Source organism: Zootoca vivipara, chromosome 3 (genome assembly GCF_963506605.1).
Source record: "Zootoca vivipara chromosome 3, rZooViv1.1, whole genome shotgun sequence".
NCBI classification, from domain to species: domain Eukaryota; kingdom Metazoa; phylum Chordata; class Lepidosauria; order Squamata; family Lacertidae; genus Zootoca; species Zootoca vivipara.
Genome location: NC_083278.1, coordinates 93166233 through 93186759, shown reverse-complemented (window position 1 = coordinate 93186759; position 20527 = coordinate 93166233). Strand labels below are relative to the sequence as shown.

The 20527-nt window shown below is 41.2% G+C and overlaps 1 protein-coding gene across 2 annotated transcripts in view; it reads right to left on the bottom strand.

The window, feature by feature from the left end:
• Positions 1 to 20527, bottom strand: part of ESRRG (estrogen related receptor gamma) — a 465740-nt gene that overhangs the window by 269923 nt on the left and 175290 nt on the right. The window lies entirely within an intron of this gene.

Sequence of the window (20527 nt, the reverse complement as noted above, 5' to 3'; positions counted from 1 at the left end):
GGGTTGTTGTGGAGATTAAATGAGGAGGGGGAGAACCATAAACACCACATTGAACTCCTTGGAGAAAAGGTGAGATATAAATACAACAAATAAATAAATTGTGAGGAGCCTTATAAGCTTATTCAGCTTATGCTTAAATATGCTTAGAAAACCTCTTTCAGACCTTGCTTCTCAGTGTTGGAACAACAGGGGCAGAATGAATGGGGACACTGCATATGTTAAGGCAGGCCAGAAGACCTGATTCATGTTGGCATCCCCTTTTGAGAAGCAATGTTTGCACGGGACTACAGTGCACTTCTCAGTGGCCATGATTCCCAGAACCCTTATTCTTCTTTTAGGGCTTCAGTGGTGGGGAATATGCAGTGGTGGGGAATAAAGCAAATGCTCACACATTAAATCTGGAACTTTTAAGCCTTCCCATTGTAGCATATGTATTAAACTGTATCATAAGGCACCAAGATAATAAACTCTGAAAGCTTTTTTCAGTCATGTTTAAGAATATTGTGTTGGAAAACCATTTTTTAAAATATCTATTTTATGCTTTTCATCCCAATATTATTCAAAATTAAATAGCCATAGGGGAACAAAAGGATTTTAATACCATTGAAGATGACCAAAATACAATAAAAGTGTCAATTGGGGGGGGGTGTCAAATGGCAATGGCACTACATTAAATGAACTTGGGTATGTACCCTGACAGACCAGAAGGTCTCCTGAGCTACATAACCCGTAATGTAATCCCCCACGCCTGCTTAAGTAGCATGAGTCTTAAGAAAACTGTGAATCTTATCATGCTTTAAATTTAGGAACTCATAATAAACCTTAAGAGTCAGGTCTTTGGGCCCTCAGGTGCTTCACTTAAAAAATGCATCCTTTATTTTCTGCCTCAGTTGCACAAAGACTGCTTACTTGTCAAAACTGTGAACACTGACTCGGAAGAATAAACTTGGAGAAATAGTTCAGCGATGATCTAACTTTTCTCCAAAATGCTTTAAATAAAGAAGCCACTTGCAGCTGCCCTGTCATCAAAAAGGAACACCCCTAAATTTTCTCTAATACAATTGATTGATACAAACATAATTTGTCCAATCTTGTAGTTAAGCCGTATCACAGGAAAGGGTTCCAAAATCATATGCTCCCTTTTATCAAGCCCCCCCCCTCGGTCCTTCTCCTGATAGTCCTAACCATGACAAAGGGTTATATCTGTACAAAACATTACCGTGTTTAATCAGGGTTTTAAACTAGTTCCAAACCAGGTTACAATGGAAATACTGATTAATATTTTCTGTGATTTAAAGAAGTAAAGATTGTGTCAAGGGAAGGATGGGTAAACTGGTGTAAAGGAGAGCAGACACTGAGGAAGGGGAGCACAATCCTAAAGCCCATACCCAGTCTTTCAGCTATGGCTACAGATCATCAACATATCTTTATTGGCCATCTAGTCCAAAGAAGGGAAACAATATGTTACAACAGTCCAATGGAAGTACACATGAAAAAAGTCTTACTTTGTGTTATAATTATTGCTTGCTGATCAGAAGGTCGGTGGTTCAAATCCCCACAATGGGGTGAGCTCCCATTGCTCGGCCCCAGCTCCTGCCAATCTAGCAGTTCAAAAGCACGTCAAAGTGCAAGTAGATAAATAGGTACCACTCCTGTAAACGGCATTTACGTGCGCTGCTCTGGTTTGCCAGAAGCGGCTTAGTCATGCTGGCCACATGACCCCGAAGCTGCCTGCGGACAAATGCCGGCTCCCTCGGCCAGTAAAGTGAGATGAGTGCCAGAACCCCAGAGATGTCCGCGACTAGACTAACGGTCAGGGGTCCCTTTACCTTTAACTTTAAGGAGGAAATATGGGGAGAAAGCTCTTTTTAAAAAGTTATAAAAGGAATGTGCAAAAACAAAAGCTGTCTTTTCTGACCTCAATGTGAAAATGGTTTACACTTCCAAATCCCAGTTACAGTGGTACCTCAGTTTACAAATACAATTGGTTCCGAAAGTCTGTACTTAACCTGAAGCATACTTAACCTGAAGCGAACTTTTCCATTGAAAGTAATGGAAAGTGGATTCATCTGTTCCAGACAGTCCGGGGAGTACTCAACTAGAAGCTTACTTAACCCGAGGTATAAATGTAATTGATTCCGGAAGTCCGTACTTAACCTGAAGCATACTTAACCTGAAGCGAACTTTCCCATTGAAAGTAATGGAAAGTGGATTAATCCATTCCAGACAGGTCCGCGGAGTACTTAAACTGAAAGTACTCAAACCGAAGAGTACTTAAACTGAGGTATGACTGTACTAATCTGTTGTTGTTTATAGTTATTAGTTGCTTTCCTCACAAAAGTGGCCCAAAGCAACTTATGAACACAATATAAATGCTAAAACCATTTCCAATGAACACAACTAATAAAAAATAAAAAGCACATTTGTGCAAATAAAATAAAAGTGTTACAGATCCTGCCTCACTAAAAGGGGCTACAAGTACTTAAAGCCCTTCAAAGTAAGGGTTGAAAGCCATGGGAAAAGGGAAGTTTTTGCCTAGCACCAAAAAATAATGATGGTGCCAGGTAAGCCTCCTTGGGAAGAGCCTTCCACGAGCAGCCATCACTAAAAAGGCCCATGTTGTGTTTCCATGCTCCAAACCTCCTCTAGAGGGGCACACAAAAAAGGACCTCAGATTTCAGGGACTATCAGTGTATGTGGAAGAGGCAGTCCTTGAAGTACAGGAGTCCTGAGGTCCATAAGACTTTATAGGTCACTTGTTGGGAAGTGCTCATCTGTAACCATGTCTATGCCCCTATGCATTCCAACTTGTTGGCAATTTTTTTTAAAAAAATTCTGATTACACTCTTAGCTAAGAAGTTTAAATAACAGCACGGGTACCGAAATTAAACTAGTATTTTATTCCACTTTCCCCCTTCTTTACTTTTCTATGTCCCTCAGAGGCCAGGGTCAAATTAGTAATTCACAGCTGCAATCCTCTTCCTGTGATGGTGGCATGAAAAAAAAGGTACACGGATACATTTCACTGTGATCCATGTAATTGGGGTTGTGTTGTGAAAATGGCATAAGCATTACAACTGTGTCTTGGAAGTGTGAGTTACATTTCCAAAATTATTCTGTCACTTCCCTGACTCTCTCTCTCTGTATATATATATATATATATATATATATATATATATATATATAATCAGTGTTTCTTGACTCGGTTTAGCTAGCAATGTCTTGTCAATATCTCATTCAGGTGTAGCATGGAAAAGTTGAGCCACCCTGGGCTAACAGCCAACCTAGCCTGTGACTGACGCTCACTTAACTGCGCAAAGAGTTGCTCTGCTGCAAGCAGGAACTTGACTACACAAGAACCAGTAGTGACAGCAAGGGTACAAGCTTGCATTCTAACATCGCAGTTTCCAGCTTGTGTTCAGGCAAGTGGAACCAGGACTTTAACTGAATGTTAAAAGGTTTCAATCTTGTGCTTCATCCCAATTTACTTCCTGTATAAAACCAGGACATTTAGTAAAAGCAGCAGGACAGGTGGCATTGCCCGTTCTGGTGTAATTTCAAAGCAATTACAATCGTATTAATTATTATTATGCATATATTCTTGATAGTTAATTTACGGAAATAAGCCTGTAATCTGACAACACCAATCACTGCTATTTAAACAGAAACTCAAGTGGGAACATAAATTTACAGGATTAATTAATTTTTTTCCAACTTTATAGTTTTTAACAATTCCATTTGAGAAACATATTTCAGGGGCACTTGTCTGTGTTTTTACTGGAGCTTCTGGAGACTTTTACCAAGCATAACTATCTCTATACTACAATGAAAAAGGGGAGCACGATGGGGAACTAAAAAAATAGTGTTCAGAATTCTGATGGACATATATGGAAAAGGTTATGCATTTGAATAATGTTCATGGAACCAATCATAACCCCGGTAGTAAGAGTGGGAGCACAATCAAACCATTGCCTGTCTATCAAATTTTAATCTGGTTATCTCCCACTTGGACTGCTGCAATGCGCTCTTTGAAGGTGACTCGGAAACTACAACTAATCCAGAATGTAGTTTGCCAGACTGGTCCAGCCGCCAGGACCATATAACACTGATCCTGAAGGATCTACATTGACTCCCAGTATGTTGGACTGGATGGCCCTTGTGGTCTCTTCCAACTCTATGATTCTATGTTTCTGAGCACAATTCAAAGTGTTGGTGCTGACTTTTAAACCCTAAATGGCCTCGGCCCTGTATACCTGAAGGAGCATCTCCACCCCCATCGTTCTGCCTGGACACTGAGGTCCAGCTCCAAGGGCCTTCCAATGGTTCCCTCACTGTGAGAAGTGAAGTTACAGGAAAACAGGAAGGGGGCCTTCTCAGTAGTGGCACCCACCTTGTGGAATGTCCTCTTATACTCAATGTTTCCAGTCTCAAGGAAAGTAGGCTACTTGGAGGATCTGGTCACCCTGGCTAAATAGTATTGCAGTGAGTTTGGGAGACTCAATTGTCAGATTCTTGGTGAGTTAATGGGCCCTAAGCATTGTTGTTAGTATAACGAAGGAAGTGGTTTTCTCCCAGAGAGCAAAGGGGTGGGGTCCCCTTCCTCATCTGGCTGGTAGTGAGAAGGACCATAGCCAGAGAGTTGGAGCCATGCTTGACTTCTGCTGGAATCCATGTCTGTGACTATTGCCGGGGGGGGGGGGAGAGACCTTCTGGGGGGTGTTAATGCTATGAGCTCTTCGTCTTAGGATCAGGCTGTATATATATGTGTAAGTAAACCATAAATCAGTCTCTGCTGTCCCTCATTCCAGGGAAACCGAACCTTGGGTAAGCGCCTGGAACCCCTGGAATCTCACAGACTGACCGGGGGGGGGGGCTGCAACAGTATTTTTCTATGAGAAATTGCTTTTGGGGGGAACTGGTTCCCCCCCACCTCATGAGCTTCTCTCCCCTTCTGGGGGTGAGGCCAAGCTAAAGAAGTGCAGACTCTAAGCAGGAAAAAAGGCAGAGAGTGGAGGATGATAATGTGAAAAAGGAAGAAGCTGGGATTTAAGAGGGGCTTCTGTTTATGGGTAGCTGTCCCTTTTGCTCGTTTTGTTGGGAAGAGCTGGATTCACATCTCTGATCACCCAGAAAGTTCAATAGGTGACATCTGGCCTATCTCAGCCCGCGTCTCACCTGCCTCACAGGGCTGTTTTTATAATAAAGTGGGGTGCCCTACCTCCAAATACTCTGGCAGATAACTTCAGCATGGTTGCTCTGAAGAAGAAAAAGTCCTGGAACTATCCTCCACTATGTTTCCCCTCCATTACCCCTCCAGATTTACATAATCTGCTGGGATGTTCTCCAGCATACAAATCAAGCAAATTTTAGAATTTGTGTTTTTGCACATTTCAATGGGATTTTCACAAATGTTCTCAGTGGACTTTGCCCCTCATGATATAAATGTAATATAAAGCACACAAGTGCTCTAAAATGACATGGAAGCAATTGAAACTGATATAAAAATATTAATAGGAATGAATGTCAGGAGAAGGGGTGTAACTGAAAGCAGTTCCATATCTAGCCTATTGTAACCTGTAAAGTTCCTAAAGCATTTTAGGAGTCAGAAAACGTACAGGTACTGTACTTCTCAAGATCACTCGGAACTGGAACTGTCAACACTAACCCTGCACCACACACCTCTCCTTCTCTCTGTATATTTTGCTTCTGTAGCATATTACTGAATGCTGGAGAATTAAAAATAACACATCAAGCCACTGTTAACACCCAGTATCCCTCCTACAAGGCTAAGAACTCTGTTTTCTGACTATATTTTGTGCAAGCAAGTAGAACCATCACATGCACTGCATGCTAAAGGCCGCAGCCTTTGTCTTCTCCAAGTTCTGTCTATTTCAGAGGCTAACATGCTGCAATTAGTCTAATTAATGTGAAACAATGAGCTGTGTTACCACTTATCAAATTGATTGTTCCCCTATCAAAACAAAACAGGCTGGCTTTTTGATGTAATTTCAAGAGATGATTTGAAATGTCATGTTGCTGCAAGCCAATTACCTTATGACTGGAGTCACGGTCAACAGAATACATAATTAGCAGGAGTTTGGGAAGGCTGCTTACTGCTCATATGCTAATTAACTGTCTTTTGTCATAAAACAAAAAGGTTGTAGCTAGGGTTGTGAAATAGGTCTTTTTTATTTACATTTCTTTGTGCTTATCAATGTGAGGCATGACAATGCAAAAGAATGGAAAATTTTAATTCCGCTACTTCAGATTAATACTGAGCTGCAAGGTCAGGCTTAATGTGGGACTACAATAACATTCAAACTCTGTTTCATGCAACACTCAGGCTGCATATAATAACAGACACAGGGGGAAATTAAGCACAACGCGAGTCTCATTCCCAAGAGTCATTGAGACTCACCTAATGAATCGCAACATTAAACCAATATCATACTCTTTTTCTCCCAAAGTAGAAAGTCTCTAAATGCACTGTGTGGGCTACCCTGCAAAGGCAACATTCTTAGTCCTAAATGCATCTATTTTGGAAGAATAACCTATTATGTAAATTTCTTATGGAAAAACTGGTCCATGTTTGATGTTGTGACAATAAGAGGAAGAAAATGAAATTTCAAGCTGAAAGACTGAAGCGCCTCCCTAAATTTGAGTCATCATGTGCTGTCATAAGATATCATTTTCCTTGTAACAAAAAACCTGGCCTTGAGTGAAGACATCTGAATTCCCCTTAATAACTGGATAATAAACTTCCCCAGTAGCATGGTCCTGAAGCAATTTGGATATCTCCCCCACAGCTGGGAATTTTGAAAGTTAGTGTGGGAAGGACTGAACAAAAATCAGTCTGTGGTCTCTTTTCTTTTAAAATTTAATTTAAAAGAAACTGAACACAATGGGGCTGAATTCCAATAAAACATGCATAGGATTGTACTGTACATAAGATACACTTTATCCCTTTTAATAAGAACAAAATAAGACATGAAATGTTAAAGTAGGAATCGGAAACAAAACAATTTCTATAGCATATGCTGGGTTCCACTAGGTCTGAACAACAATATTAGTAGATCCATGCAAAACTAAAGACTTTTCATGGCAAATATGAAGTTCTTATTCACTTAGTGTCAGGAATACAAACCTTCACTCCGGGCCTGGCCCACTGATGAGGCTGGGAGGGGGGCAGCCACATTGAGTGGCAAAAGCCCAAGAAGAGGCACCGGCTTTGCCTTCACTGCCCACCCACTGTCTCCTCCAGCAGCAGCAGTGGGTTCTGGCAAGATCTCGCAGAGTACATGAGAGCTTGTAAGACTTCAGCAACATTTGCCGAAAAACGCTACTGCTGCCAGCACTTTGTTGGCACCACCATTGCTGCTGGTGCAGTAAAGGCAAGAGAGGCACAGCGTTGTCAGTGGGGCAGTGAGGGGATCACCCCACCTGGTTCATGTCCACTTTCATCTAAACACAACCTGGCATTTATGTCCAAACTCGGAAAAACTATGGATAGTGATAGCTATGGTTAATAAAACAAGCCACATGCAAACTGTGGACCATGTTGCTGGTTTGCTTTAGTAAACCACAGGTAAAAATTAGCCACAATTTAGGGTTCAGAAACAATAGTAAATTGTGGTTAATTAAACAGAAGCTGAAGCTTTTGATCTTGCACTGTACACTGTGGCTCAGTGGCAGAGCAACTGCTTTGCATGCAGAAGGTCTCAGATTCAATCCCTGGTAGCAGGGGCGTAGTGAGGCGCTGTGACACCCGGGGCGGCAAATTGCCATGCATCCGGGGGGGGGTGCAGCATCGCTACGTAACGAAGCATAGGTGTTACATAACGACGCATGTGTCATTACGTGGTGGAGTATCGCTGAACCCCCGAACCCCCGCGCCTCCAAAGCCGCGCACCTCCAGCTACAAAACTCCAGGTAGAAAGCCTGCTCAGCGCAGCTACTTCCAGACAAGGTAGACAATACCAAGCTAGATGGACAAACAGTCTGACTCAGCATAAGGCAGCTTCTTATGTTCCTATGTACTGTGATGGAACAGGAGGGTACAGATACACTGGGGTTAGTGCAGGCTTGCTGTCATTTTGCTAAGCCATAGTTTAGTGTAGCATTTGAATATAGCCATTTTATCATGCCAGTGACATCCTTGGTCATAAGCCCACAGCTCATTTCATTTTTTATGTTGTGATCTTGTATATGCATATTATTACTGTTTATGTATTTACTTTAGAGGTGGAGAACACTCCTGCTGCTTCATGGAACAAAGGGAGTATTGTAGAGCTGGAAGTATAACTTCAATTGCTGACCACTGCTTCCAGAAACTCTGCCAAATGGACGAAAGCTTCTAACGAGGTACCTACACACGAGTATTCTCACGCAGCGAAAGTGTGATGGACTGTGACCTTTAATACTCTGAGGATCATATGTTCCAACCCCTGAAATGTAGGAATATGCAGCTGTCCCATATGGGGATAGTACCTATAACCTTGGCATTATCAGCACCATGCTCTAACCAACTGAGCTGTCCTTTCTTTTGTTTTTAGGGGTGGCCACCAAGAAGACTGTGTCATGACACTATCAGGCAAGGAATGTCCAGAGTGAATAATTCACTCTTTATTGTCAAAAGTACACTTACAAGTTAGGAAAAGGCATGTCTATCAGTCCTCCATCTCTCACCTAACCCTAGGTGTGCACCCAATGAGGCAGTTGCTGCAACAGAGGCCCCATTTATGGATCTCCAGCATCCAAACTGCCAGCAAGCAGGCGAAGACAGTGTCTGGGTGTAACCTGCTTCTGATCCTCCCTCTTCAATGCTTGCCTGGTCCTGGGAGACAGAGAAGCAGGAGAGGTGGGGGCAGGAGGAGGAGGTGTGGAAACCCTTGACTACACCAGCCTGACCTATCTTTCCCTCCTCCTGCACTTGTTCTTTACTCTCCAATCCTGAAGCTTCTCCTGTCCCTGACTTTCATCTTCTGGCTGTTACATGCTCACCTAGATCAATGATCCCTTCTTCCAAGTTAGTCCCCAACCGTTCTTCTCCCAGTGCCCACTGGATACGCATCAGTATCCAGCCACCACTCCTTAGTGACCAGCCAGTCCCTAACATCCTGCAGCAATGCCCATTATTTTGTAAAAAGCTATTGGGGGGGGGATTTTTAAAGAGCCAGACACAGGTTTATTCTTCTTTTCCCATATAGGAGCCCTCTTTTAAAAAGAAGTAGCAGCAGATATTTTCTACATGAAAGTTACCCCATGTGCCACACAGCAACACCCCTTTCCATGAATTGAGATGAAGATACCTACTAGATTTGAGCTATTGATATTATAGTGCTAGAGAATATTTCCCCCCTTGTCATCTGGAAATACCTTACATTTCTATTGTGAATTTTGAAACCTAAAACTAACATGAAAACACTAATTTCTTCCGCTGCTGTCATTTACTAGAATCAATATCATCCTTCCTGTCTTTATTCAGCAGAGAAAACAAAGTTAATCCCAATTTCTAAAGAGCCAGATAATAAAGGAGTCAAGGGATCATTAGTCTAATTAACTCATTCCTGTTTTCAGTTTACATTTCATTATGCCATTACACTCTCTGAAATGTCAGTTTTTATATTCCATGAAAAACTGTTTAACATACGGACATTAAATTAAACAAATCATAGCATATATTATATATTACAGATAATCAATGTTACCTCAAATTTGAGAAAATTACATTCAGCTAAATAAAAAACTTAAGCAAAGCTGACTTAATACAAAACTTACTGTATAAATATTTGTGTTATGATTTTTATGTTATATCTCTTCTTGTAGCTATGATGAGAGATGCTTGTATTCAGTGAGATTATTATTGTCGGCAAACTTAAGCATGCACTTAAATATGTTCATGTCCCTGGGTCTATCTTTTGCCACCACAACTGGCCTGACATCCTTTATGGAAAGCGTTCAAATATGAAATGTTCTTCCATATAGATCTAACAATTACAGAAAATGCCGTATTCCCATTGATTTTCAATTTCCAGAGAATGCTAAATGTGAGAACAGAGTTCCTCGGAGGCAGTAAGCTCGTTATAGCGTTCTAATACTGCCACTTATCAATAGCTTTTCACTTGTTTTTGTTTTTTGTTACAAAATACAACACAAGTTGTATATTGCTTTAGCTGTTGATTCCTATAGAGAGGGTTTTCTATGGGTTGGTTTTTAAAGAAATGTTTTCAGTATTAGTAATTGCTTACTAGGCAAGTCACAAATAGCTCAGTCTCCAGAGATATGCAAATTGCTATCAATTGAGTATTCAAAATGTGAATATGCAAAGGAATGTAAGAAGTCAAAAGAAACACGAACATCCATGTACTGTGTAACTGGTACAACACATTTCTGGATTAGTTGTGCCAGGCAGGGCCATCTGAATTATTTTTCTCCATAGCAGGAAAAAACATGATGGGAAGCATTCCCTGTGCAAAAGATTCATCAGGCCAGAATCATGATGAAAGAGGAGCATGCATTCTTCTGGGCTTGAGGTAGAGCACCTTGAATTGTGACACTCTAGCTATATGTCACATAGCAAGTAAATCACACTGTTCAAAGTTGGAGTTAACACTTTTTAAGCAAAAACACAATTTTCACAGTCTTGGCTAAGTATCAGGCCTAATGAGCACAGCAGCTCATCCCTGGTAGGTCTTACCCCAAGCATCAGTTGCCAAGGCTGAAAGCCCGCCCCCGCCCCCTAATTCCCCTCCTCTCCAGGTTTCCCCACCCCCAAGCAATCAGACTTCACCTGCATGCAGCCTCTCGCTGCTCTGCCCATTTCAGCCCTCTTCTGGTTCTGGGAAACAGGTGGGAGGGGAGCTTGTCACGGTACAAAGGAGACCCCCATGATTTTTCACCAGCCTGACTTACCTCTGCCTATTGGACTCTCCCCTCCCACTTGCCTGCTTTGGCTTCTGCCTCTGATTCTGGACTTCTCTCAGCCACAGACTCTCCCAGCTCACTAAGTCCACTACCACTCCGCAGACTCTGAGCCTTCTCTCCGTGGTTGTTTCCCAGCTGCTTCCTCCCACCATTCCTCTGTGTCCAACCTAGGAGCCAACCTCTAAGCGCTGTGGGGGCTTTGGCCCCCACAATAAAATATTTGAGGGGGCTGGGCCCCCACAAAGTTGATGGACATTGCCATTCAAAGGGTGTGTGTACAGAAGGCTGATCGCCGAAGAATGGATGCTTTTGAATTATGGTGCTGGAGGAGACTCTTGAGAGTCCCATGGACTGCAAGAAGATCAAACCTATCCATTCTGAAGGAAATCAGCCCTGAGTGCTCACTGGAAGGACAGATCCTGAAGCTGAGGCTCCAATACTTTGGCCACCTCATGAGAAGAGAAGACTCCCTGGAAAAGACCCTGATGTTGGGAAAGATGGAGGGCACTAAGAGAAGGGGACGGCAGAGGACGAAATGGTTGGACAGTGTTCTCGAAGCTACGAACATGAGTTTGACCAAACTGCGGAAGGCAGTGCAAGACAGGAGTGCCTGGCATGCTATGGTCCATGGGGTCACGAGGAGTCGGACACGACTAAACGACTAAACGACAACAACACACTGTGTCATGTGATTGATTGGGGGGGGGCGGTGCTTAGCTAGGCTCCTACAATATTTTATTCAAGTTGGCACCTCTGATGTCCAACCAGTCCATGACACTAGCTACTTACTTTGCCTGAATGTTTGAAAAATATGTACTGGTTTGGGTTCATACTGCATTCAAGAATTAATGGGTTGTAAGAGGACATGGCATACAGGCAGCGACCATTGTAGGTGCATCCAATTGACACAGGATCATGAACGTGCAGGTCCTTTTGGACCTGGAAGAGGGCAGAACAAGGGCAGAACAGGGCAAGGTGCACTTATGCATGCTCTGTTGATGCGCGCAGGGGCCAGGAATGGAATAATTAAATATACAAATAAGTATATAATGAAAATACACACTTGTATTTTAACTATCCTCATGAAGCTACTTTAAATGACATGTTTTCCTAGCCCAGCTTATCAAATTAATGATGTTCTGATCAAACCCAAAACAAATATTTGTTCTCATCTTGCATCTCTCTCTCTCTCTCTCTCTCTCTCTCTCTCTCTCTCTCTCTCTTTCTTTCTTTCTTTCTTTCTTGGTATTATTTGATGCTATCCCCAAGCCATCTATTGCAAGAAAAAGAACAAAGTGCTAAACAGCATTGTTTGCAGAGAACGCCATGAAAAATCCTTTATTTGGGCTTTTAAGCAAACTTGAAATGTTAAAGCAAAAACAAGTGCTAAACCCAGAGCTATGGTACGGTAAGCCCTGTCTAACAAGGTGTTGAGCACCAAAGCCCAAGGGAGTGTTGGTGTTCTCACTGTGAAGATTAGACAAGAGCACTCACGCAGGACACAGAGGGAATATGATGGGAGAAGAAGTGAGCAATCCCAGCAGACACTCGGTTGAAATGTCAGTCAGGCACACTGCCTCCACCACCTTTCACAGAGCTAAACATCTCTTTATGTCAGAACAAATTGGGCGATCCTCAAATCTTTTTTCTTTTCCCTAACTTCAATGTGATGAGTGCAGGGAATGAGAACAGGAGAGAGGGTGGGAGGGAGGGAGGGAGTGTGAAGAGACAGTTCAGTTCAGTTCACATGAAAGCACTGTGACACACTAAAAGACTGAATACTGATATTGGCAACTCTTATCAGAGTAGTCGTAGCAGCAGCAGCAGCAGCAGCAGCAGCAGCAGCAGCAGCAAAGGTTTACTGCAACTTCATCAGATTATTTCTTCCTTTTCTAGATGTTCAGGAGACTTCTTCAGAAATACGTTCATCCCAAAAAAAGGCCAATATATCATTTTAATTATTTGAGTATTATCTTCTCACACCCCATCTGCAGCTAAGACTTTTCCGTAATGACTTAGAATATAACCTTTGAACTGTAAATGACTCAGTTTGACTGTCTTCAACTAAGACCCTGCCTCTCATGTCTCCCATTTGTAATAGGAGAACAATAATATTAAAAGATGTGTTACAAGGATTTCTAATGTAAGGTGAAGTGTCATGAACACTGAAATATTATATAAAAGCTAGGCATTATTATCTATCAAAATTTATTGGCTGGATCCAGACTAGAAGTGTATTTATGGAATGTGTGAGTCTGGAATACGCAGATCTTGGGTTGTCCAGCTGGCGTAAGTCTTTCTACCATGGTGAGTCAAGGCTTTTAAGCTCTGTGCCTTGCTTACCAGGCTGTGTGGGGATCTTGCAAGAGCAAAAACAACAACAACAACAACAACAACAACAACAACAACAACAACCCACACATGTTCAAAAGAACCTTTTAAGCTTTCCACTTCTCTGTGTTTAATTTGTTCAATTTCAACTGGCCGCCAATCCACAATGAACAGTTGAAATCATGCAAGTTAATTGCACATAAGATATGACCTGTAATTCCATTTTGACATTATTATGCCACACATATGCATATATAATGGAAGTCTACCAAAGAACTAGGATAAACCTTCTTTTCCCTAAACCATACAACAGGAAAATGTTTCTTTTAATCATTTTTTAATATCAAATACTGTCTCTTCCAATTATTCTGAAACTACATAGAAAGAGTGGGGAAACACTTGTGAACGCCAGGAGAAATAAGGAAAAATGAACAGCGAGGAAGGAACTCGGATGGAATAGAAGAAAAGGGCAGCTTCAGAAGGCATCACATGAAATGAGGTTGGGGGCTGTATGTGGGCCACAGGTTGCCCATCTGTGTTGTAGAAAATGATTAATTCCTAATGTTTAATTATAAAACACTTTCAAATGAACCAGGACCAGTAAAACTTTTTTTTTAAAAAAAGCTGATGATTTGCATTTTAATGTGCAAACCTGTATAGCGCATCTAGTCAGTGGCCATCAACACTAACAAAAACAATAACATATAATAAACTCTGCAACATTTATGGTATTCCTAAAAGGAAGCAGCCTTTTTAAACAAATGAAATGTCATTGATTTTTGCAGGTGTTTAACAAAGATAAGCTGAAAGGAGGACTTCTATTCTAAATTTGATGGTGGCAAAAATGAATTTGAATATGTTCAAAAACAAGTCATCTAAAATGGCAGTAAAAGAAAAAAAATGACAAAGATGTAAATAACATTTCTCATATTATTGTGAGATATGGAATAAAAATGTTCAAAATTCAAAGAGTCGTGCTGCAGCCAAAACAGCATTTCATTTAAAAATCATATTATTTGGGAACCATCAAAACAGATGTGCTGCTTACTTATTTGTTTGTTATTAAGCAGGGAAGTATTTTAAGCCTCTCCAGGTGTAGGTGCAATCCAAAATATAGTCACCTAGAAGGAGAACATAGGATTTTTTGCTCTCTCTTTTATTAAGAGCAACACCTCCTTCATGTCAAAAAAAGAACTCTAGTGAAAATGAGCCATTGCCCATTTAATTTCTTAGGATGATTTAACAGATATAGGGGTGTTCTGCCATCTGCAGAAGATTTGGTGAAAGTTTGGGGAAAGGAGAATAAGTATTTGTGGTGATGGAATTACTTCCCATATGTCTGTATTTCAAGACCATGAACGGCAGTCAAAACAGTTGGCTAAGGAGAGTTCAGAACCCACCATAACTCCTTTACAGTGAAAAGAATAAGTGGCAAGAAAGGCTACTATTGAGGAAAATTCCCTCAGTTATAGGCGATTTTAATTGGATTAAGGAAATTAAGAGACAGCCCAATCTACTGCTACTTGTCAGTTGATTTATAGTTCCAAATCCCAGCTTGGTTTGGAGTAATATACACATTTATTATTTTTTACTGCTATTTTGTACAAATATGATATATTATAAAACTTTTTTTTAAAAAAAATAATGTTTTTAAAGATGCATGTCACAGGTAAACAAATAACTGTATGCATGTCCACATTGAACCTGATTTCCAGGCTAGGCATGATGCACACGTTGTTGTTGTTGTTGATTGCTCTTTTGTGCAAATCTGGTTTAAGGAAAAACTTGCAATACATTAAAAAAAAACCAAGTCTGCACAGATAAACAAGTTACCCATGCATGCCCAAACTGATTTCAGGTTAACAAGTACTAATTTAGGAACGGGATAAATACATCCCATCAAACACTCGCTAGTATGGATGCTCATGAGTTGGGCTGGGGTGATATGTGGTTTTCAACATCGCAAAGTATCACTAACTAAATATCATGATACATATCACGATACATATCTGCAGCGGCAGAGGGCTTCAGCATGCCTTCCCATGGCAGAGGAGGGTGTGCCACACTTCCCCACAACAGCCAAGGGCCTTGAACAGGCTCGCTGCGGTGGTGGAGGGCCTTAAAATGTAAGGAAGCAGTAGATTTAATAAAAATAACTCCCATGTAATATGTTTAATATATTTTCAATTAATTTAAGAGTAGTTTAAGTGATTTACTAGTCAAGTTGCATAAGTGTCAATGAAATAAGTATAAATAAAAGACAGGTAAAATCAGTAAAACCTCTGAAAAGTTATTATTGATTAACAAAGTTGTGTATCGACCCATCTAAGCCTGTTTTGGTCACTGCACTACCTTGATTCCTTGCAATGTGCCACCTCCGTGGGGACCCAAACTGCTGCATTGGGCATCAGTCCCTTTTGCCTTATGGCACTTTAAATCCGGACCTTACACCTCCAAGTCTGCCAGAGTTTCATCACAGTTCAATTTCAATTAAGCCACTCACTATTTACAGCAATGTAACGGAAAGTAGATTTTGGCTCATTATCACTATAAATCTGAAGTAATATACTAGTGTCTCAAGACATTACTTCATTTTCATAACTAGGAGAAGATTTCATTTCTGTGGATTTGTGTTAAAAGCAATTTGGAAACTTTGCAACAATGATATTACTTACCATAAAACTGAAAGCAATGAAAGTATCATGAGGAGCAGCTATTGCGTAATCTTCATATCTAATTCTTCCATCTTAATTACTGTGGGAATTTAAGTGTGCTATGTTCTTAAGTACTCTAAAGAATTAGCTCATTTAAGAAGAAAAATATCATTATTTTGAAATAACCTTTTCTCTTTCCGCTCTCCATTTCTTTCTTAAATTGTAATGTGTTTGTGTGTCAGGGAGGGGGTATATCCAAATCTTTATAATTAGAACCAGAGAACAGGGGCCAGTCTGGGAGTTCCATGTGGCGTAAACTAACTATGATTCTTTTCTATTATTAGGACATGGGTAAAAAGCTAGTTCCTTGGGTTATTGCAAATGCAGCTTTAAAAATAAGTGGCCAGCAAAGCATTGGAGGAGTGAATTCAATGTAGATTACACCCAAGTGACACAAGATTTCAACCATCTACAATACCTACAATCGGGACTGGTCCTACCCATTAGGCAGACTGAGGCAGCTACCTTTGGCAGTGGATTGTGGGGGTCAGAGAAGAGAAGTGTTGAGGTTTTGGGAGGACAGAGCTGCAAGCCTCAAAGATTAGCCTGCTAACCACCAGTCTTGGAGTGAAATTTAGCTACCCATCTAGACAGCTTCTATATGTGCCCTTTCCTGGGTTCACCCTACCAACGTTGTACAATTCCAACAGCAGTGACTGTGTGGAAGAATTTTGTAGAGGAAAACAAAACAACTTCACCATTAATATAGTAGATTTTCCTGAGATAGCATAAGTATACTGATGACTGAAAATAAGCCATTAAAAACTGAACATTTAAAATATTCCTACCACTGCATTCCCCCCCCCCGGTGCCAGTGCATTGTGAGGTTTTAAACATGCCATTCATGGATGAGCATCAAGAATTGTGGTCATTTAACACACCCTATAAACATAGACTCGATAACAAGTATTGATCTTATGTTCCTGGAAGAGTGGCTCCTGGCCTCAGCTGTGAGTGGTTACGCCTCTTGATGTTCATAAACTCAAGCATCAAGCCACTGAGTAATCATTACAGAAAGACTGAGAGTGGGATTTCTGCAAAATATAATAGTGCCAACTCCTATTATATCATTGCTGTGATTGTGGGTGGGGGAGAGATATTAGACAAAAGTAGAATAGCCTATGTCTATAAAACGTACTCGGTTCAAACCCCCTTTCAGCTCATGAGGGTCTATTACAAGCATGGGGTTGTTGTAAGAATAAAACACAATGAAATGGCCAAGCAAAAATGCACATGAGAAATTACTACAGGAATGATAAAAAGGCAATGTTTTTTCTCTTATACTATGGGCCCATGCCATAGGCGTAGCCGGGGGCAGAAGGGGGCAGCTGCCCTCCCCCCTAGAAGCAAAAAATTAAATGGTTAAGGCAGCAGCCGAGCGAGGAAGGCAGGTATCCCGCCGGCGACACAGCCGCCCAGAAGGGAAAGGGCTTGGCTCTCGCTCTGACTCACCTAGCTCCAGACCAGGGAAGGGGGCTGCAGTTCCCGAAGCTGCCACTGGGGGCACGGGGAGTCCTCAGGCTGGAAAGAATTTGCAGGAGGATGCGAGGGCACACACTTTCTGTTTCTCTGCCTCTCTCTGCCCCCCCTCTCTCTCCCTCTCCCTCTCCCTCTCCCTCTCTCTCTCTCTGTTTCTTTACTGCTCTCTGCCTCTCTATCTGCCTCTCTCTCTCTCTCTCTGCCCCTCCCTCTCTCCCTCTCCCTCTCCCTCTCCCTCTCTCTCTCTCTCTCTCTCACACACACACACACACCACCTTGCCCACTTTAAATCCTTGACAGCTGGGGGAAATACTCTTTTGCCAGACCAGCCACACAGCTGATGGGGCATATGGGGCACTTCTCTGACTCACATAATATCCATAAATATTAATTTGAAATTCCTGGAAACAAAACAGGGACAAATTACTTTCTTGTTTCAGAGTAAAATACATATATTAGTGGAAACTGCTTTGCAAAACTGTGTATATAGGGCAAAATTGCATATATAATGTGTATATTAGGAGAAATTCACATAAAAATGCTGGTAATTTTTCATAAAAGAAATCCCAGATGGATGTGGAAATGTGAAGATCTGAACTTAAGATTGGAAAAACGAGAAACCGAGAGAAACTGATATTGAGAGATTTGCACATCCCTTTCTGACACAAAGGACAGAGCACTGGACTTCAAGAAGGTTTCAGCCTCAGGCCACCCACATACACTTAGGACTCCATGCTCTGCCTCATAGCATCAAAACTCATTCATCAGTGGGAGTAAGACTTGTCTGTTCCACTGTATTGTTATGAGGGGGAAAGAAGAAAAAGAATGCATAGCACTTTACAGATTACATTGATAAAATGACTTATCATAGCCATTGTCCTCATCATACAAAAAAGAATGCGGTGATGTTTGCCCTGAACTAAAGTTTCAGCAACTTTTGTCACCAGTTTGAAAAAAATGCTGAATCAATCTTCTAATTAGGAAGCTTTGTCCTAATGTTTTATTGATTTTAACTTCCAATAATTTAGTGTGGTACTATAAGTTCCCAAGTCTTTGATGACACAGCCTAAAATGCCACTGATTTTTATGCTGCATGCACCCACTATTCATTCTTATCCAGTCTGTGATCCTATGTGCAAATCTTACAGTTTCTTATTTTACATTCCAATAGTAGCATTTTTGGTGTTTAAAAAGCATTTCTCTAGCATATCTGTATCAGAGTATCAATTAGCACACATTAAGTACACATGATGCACTTGCTACAGTGAAAATTGCTCTTCACATAGCTTTAGATACTCTTTGGGTTAGCATTAGAATAAACGTTTTGGTCTCTCAGACTAAAAGCAGACTATTCTTTTAGTGAATATGTAAACAACATTTCAACTGAATGCCACTGATTCAAAACAGTGAAATGGATCCAGAAATATGTATATGTTACACATCCAGAGCCAGGTTCACCAACTCTAGGGGGGCAAGGTGTCTTCAACCCTCTCAATATTTCCTGGAAGAGGGCTGGGCCCCTGGCGCACATCGCGCATGTGTGACATCACACACACAACACGTCGCCTGTCATAGCTTCAGTGGCCGGCTCCTCCAGAGCACTCAGCCTCCTCCAGATGATGAGCCGTCACGCATGCAGTGTGCACCGAGCCCTCCCACTCCTTGGGGCCAATTTATGAGTTTCACATTCAGACAGCAGCTCTCCAAACTGAACTCCATAAGAACACAAAAAGAGCCTGCTGGCTCAGACCATTGGCCCATGTCATCTACTCCAATATCCTTCTCTCATAGTGGCCAACCAGATGACTATAAGAAGCACACAAGCAGGACGCAACAGCGCTCTTCCCTCCAGAAACTGGTAATCATAAGAATTCCTATTGCTTCTCATAACCTCTGATAGTCTCCATAATTTTGTCTAATTCTCTTTTAAAACCATCACTGCCTCTCATAGAAGCAAATTCTTAATGAGAGAGGGAGAAAAACGTTTCTCTATCCACTTTTCTCTAACTCCACCATATAGCATGATATCTGCTGTTAAAGAAATGGCCTAAATATGTGTACACTAATATTTAAGAGGGGGGTGGCACCTTTCAATGGATCTGTTTTTATGGTTATGGAACATCAACTTAATAATAGCAGTTCACTACTTCCTAACTATAGCCCTTAAGTGTTTGAATCATTCAGGAAAGCAACAAATTACACTAAATATACAGTATTATCCAGCGATGGCCTTCCCCATAGCTGACATAGTATAAATGCTTACATCAGGGATGGGTAAGCTTTGGCCCTTCATATGTTGTTGGATGACAACTCCCATCATCCTTGATCATTGGCCATGCTGGCTGGATGTCATGGGATCTGGAATCCAGCAACATCTGGAAGCCCAAAGGAAAGGTTCCTAAAAATTCGCCTCCTTTTAGGTGAATGTTCCATTGCTTAATGATGAACACACATACTGCAGCAACTGGTAATGAATTAGTTCTCTTAATTGCCCCAGAGTCAGTTTTCATTCCCACAGGTGTGAGGTGGGGGAAGGCTTTAATCATTAATTGCTCTCATTTATCTTTTCATTTTTAGTAGCAAATTAGCAAAAAATAAAAAATAAGAAGAAATCAAGTTGCAAATTATAGCCACACCACACATACACACCCATATCAACACCCATAGGAATAGAAACTGACATTGGGGCAATTAATTGGCTATCCAAAAAGCACCATATAGGCTATTCATTAGTTATTCACCACCCACACCAATAAAGGAAGCTGAATCTTCTAACAGGAGTGCTTATTTATTTAAAGGCAAAGGAACCCTTAAAAGTCTTAACAGCACTTTGACTAGCCACACTAGAAAGGCTGGTGCTACAACCGCATATAATTACAACAAGAAGAAAAATCAAAACCAATGAGGTTGGGGGGGGGATGGAGGGCAACACAGAAAATACTGAAATGCAATGGGCTGATAATCACAATGTCTGGATCTTTAAAAATGGAGTGCACAAAGGATAGCAATTCCAGCGAAATCAGCAAGTGTGGAAGCAACCTTTGATTTGCCCAGAAACCATTGAGAGAGTTACTGAGAGT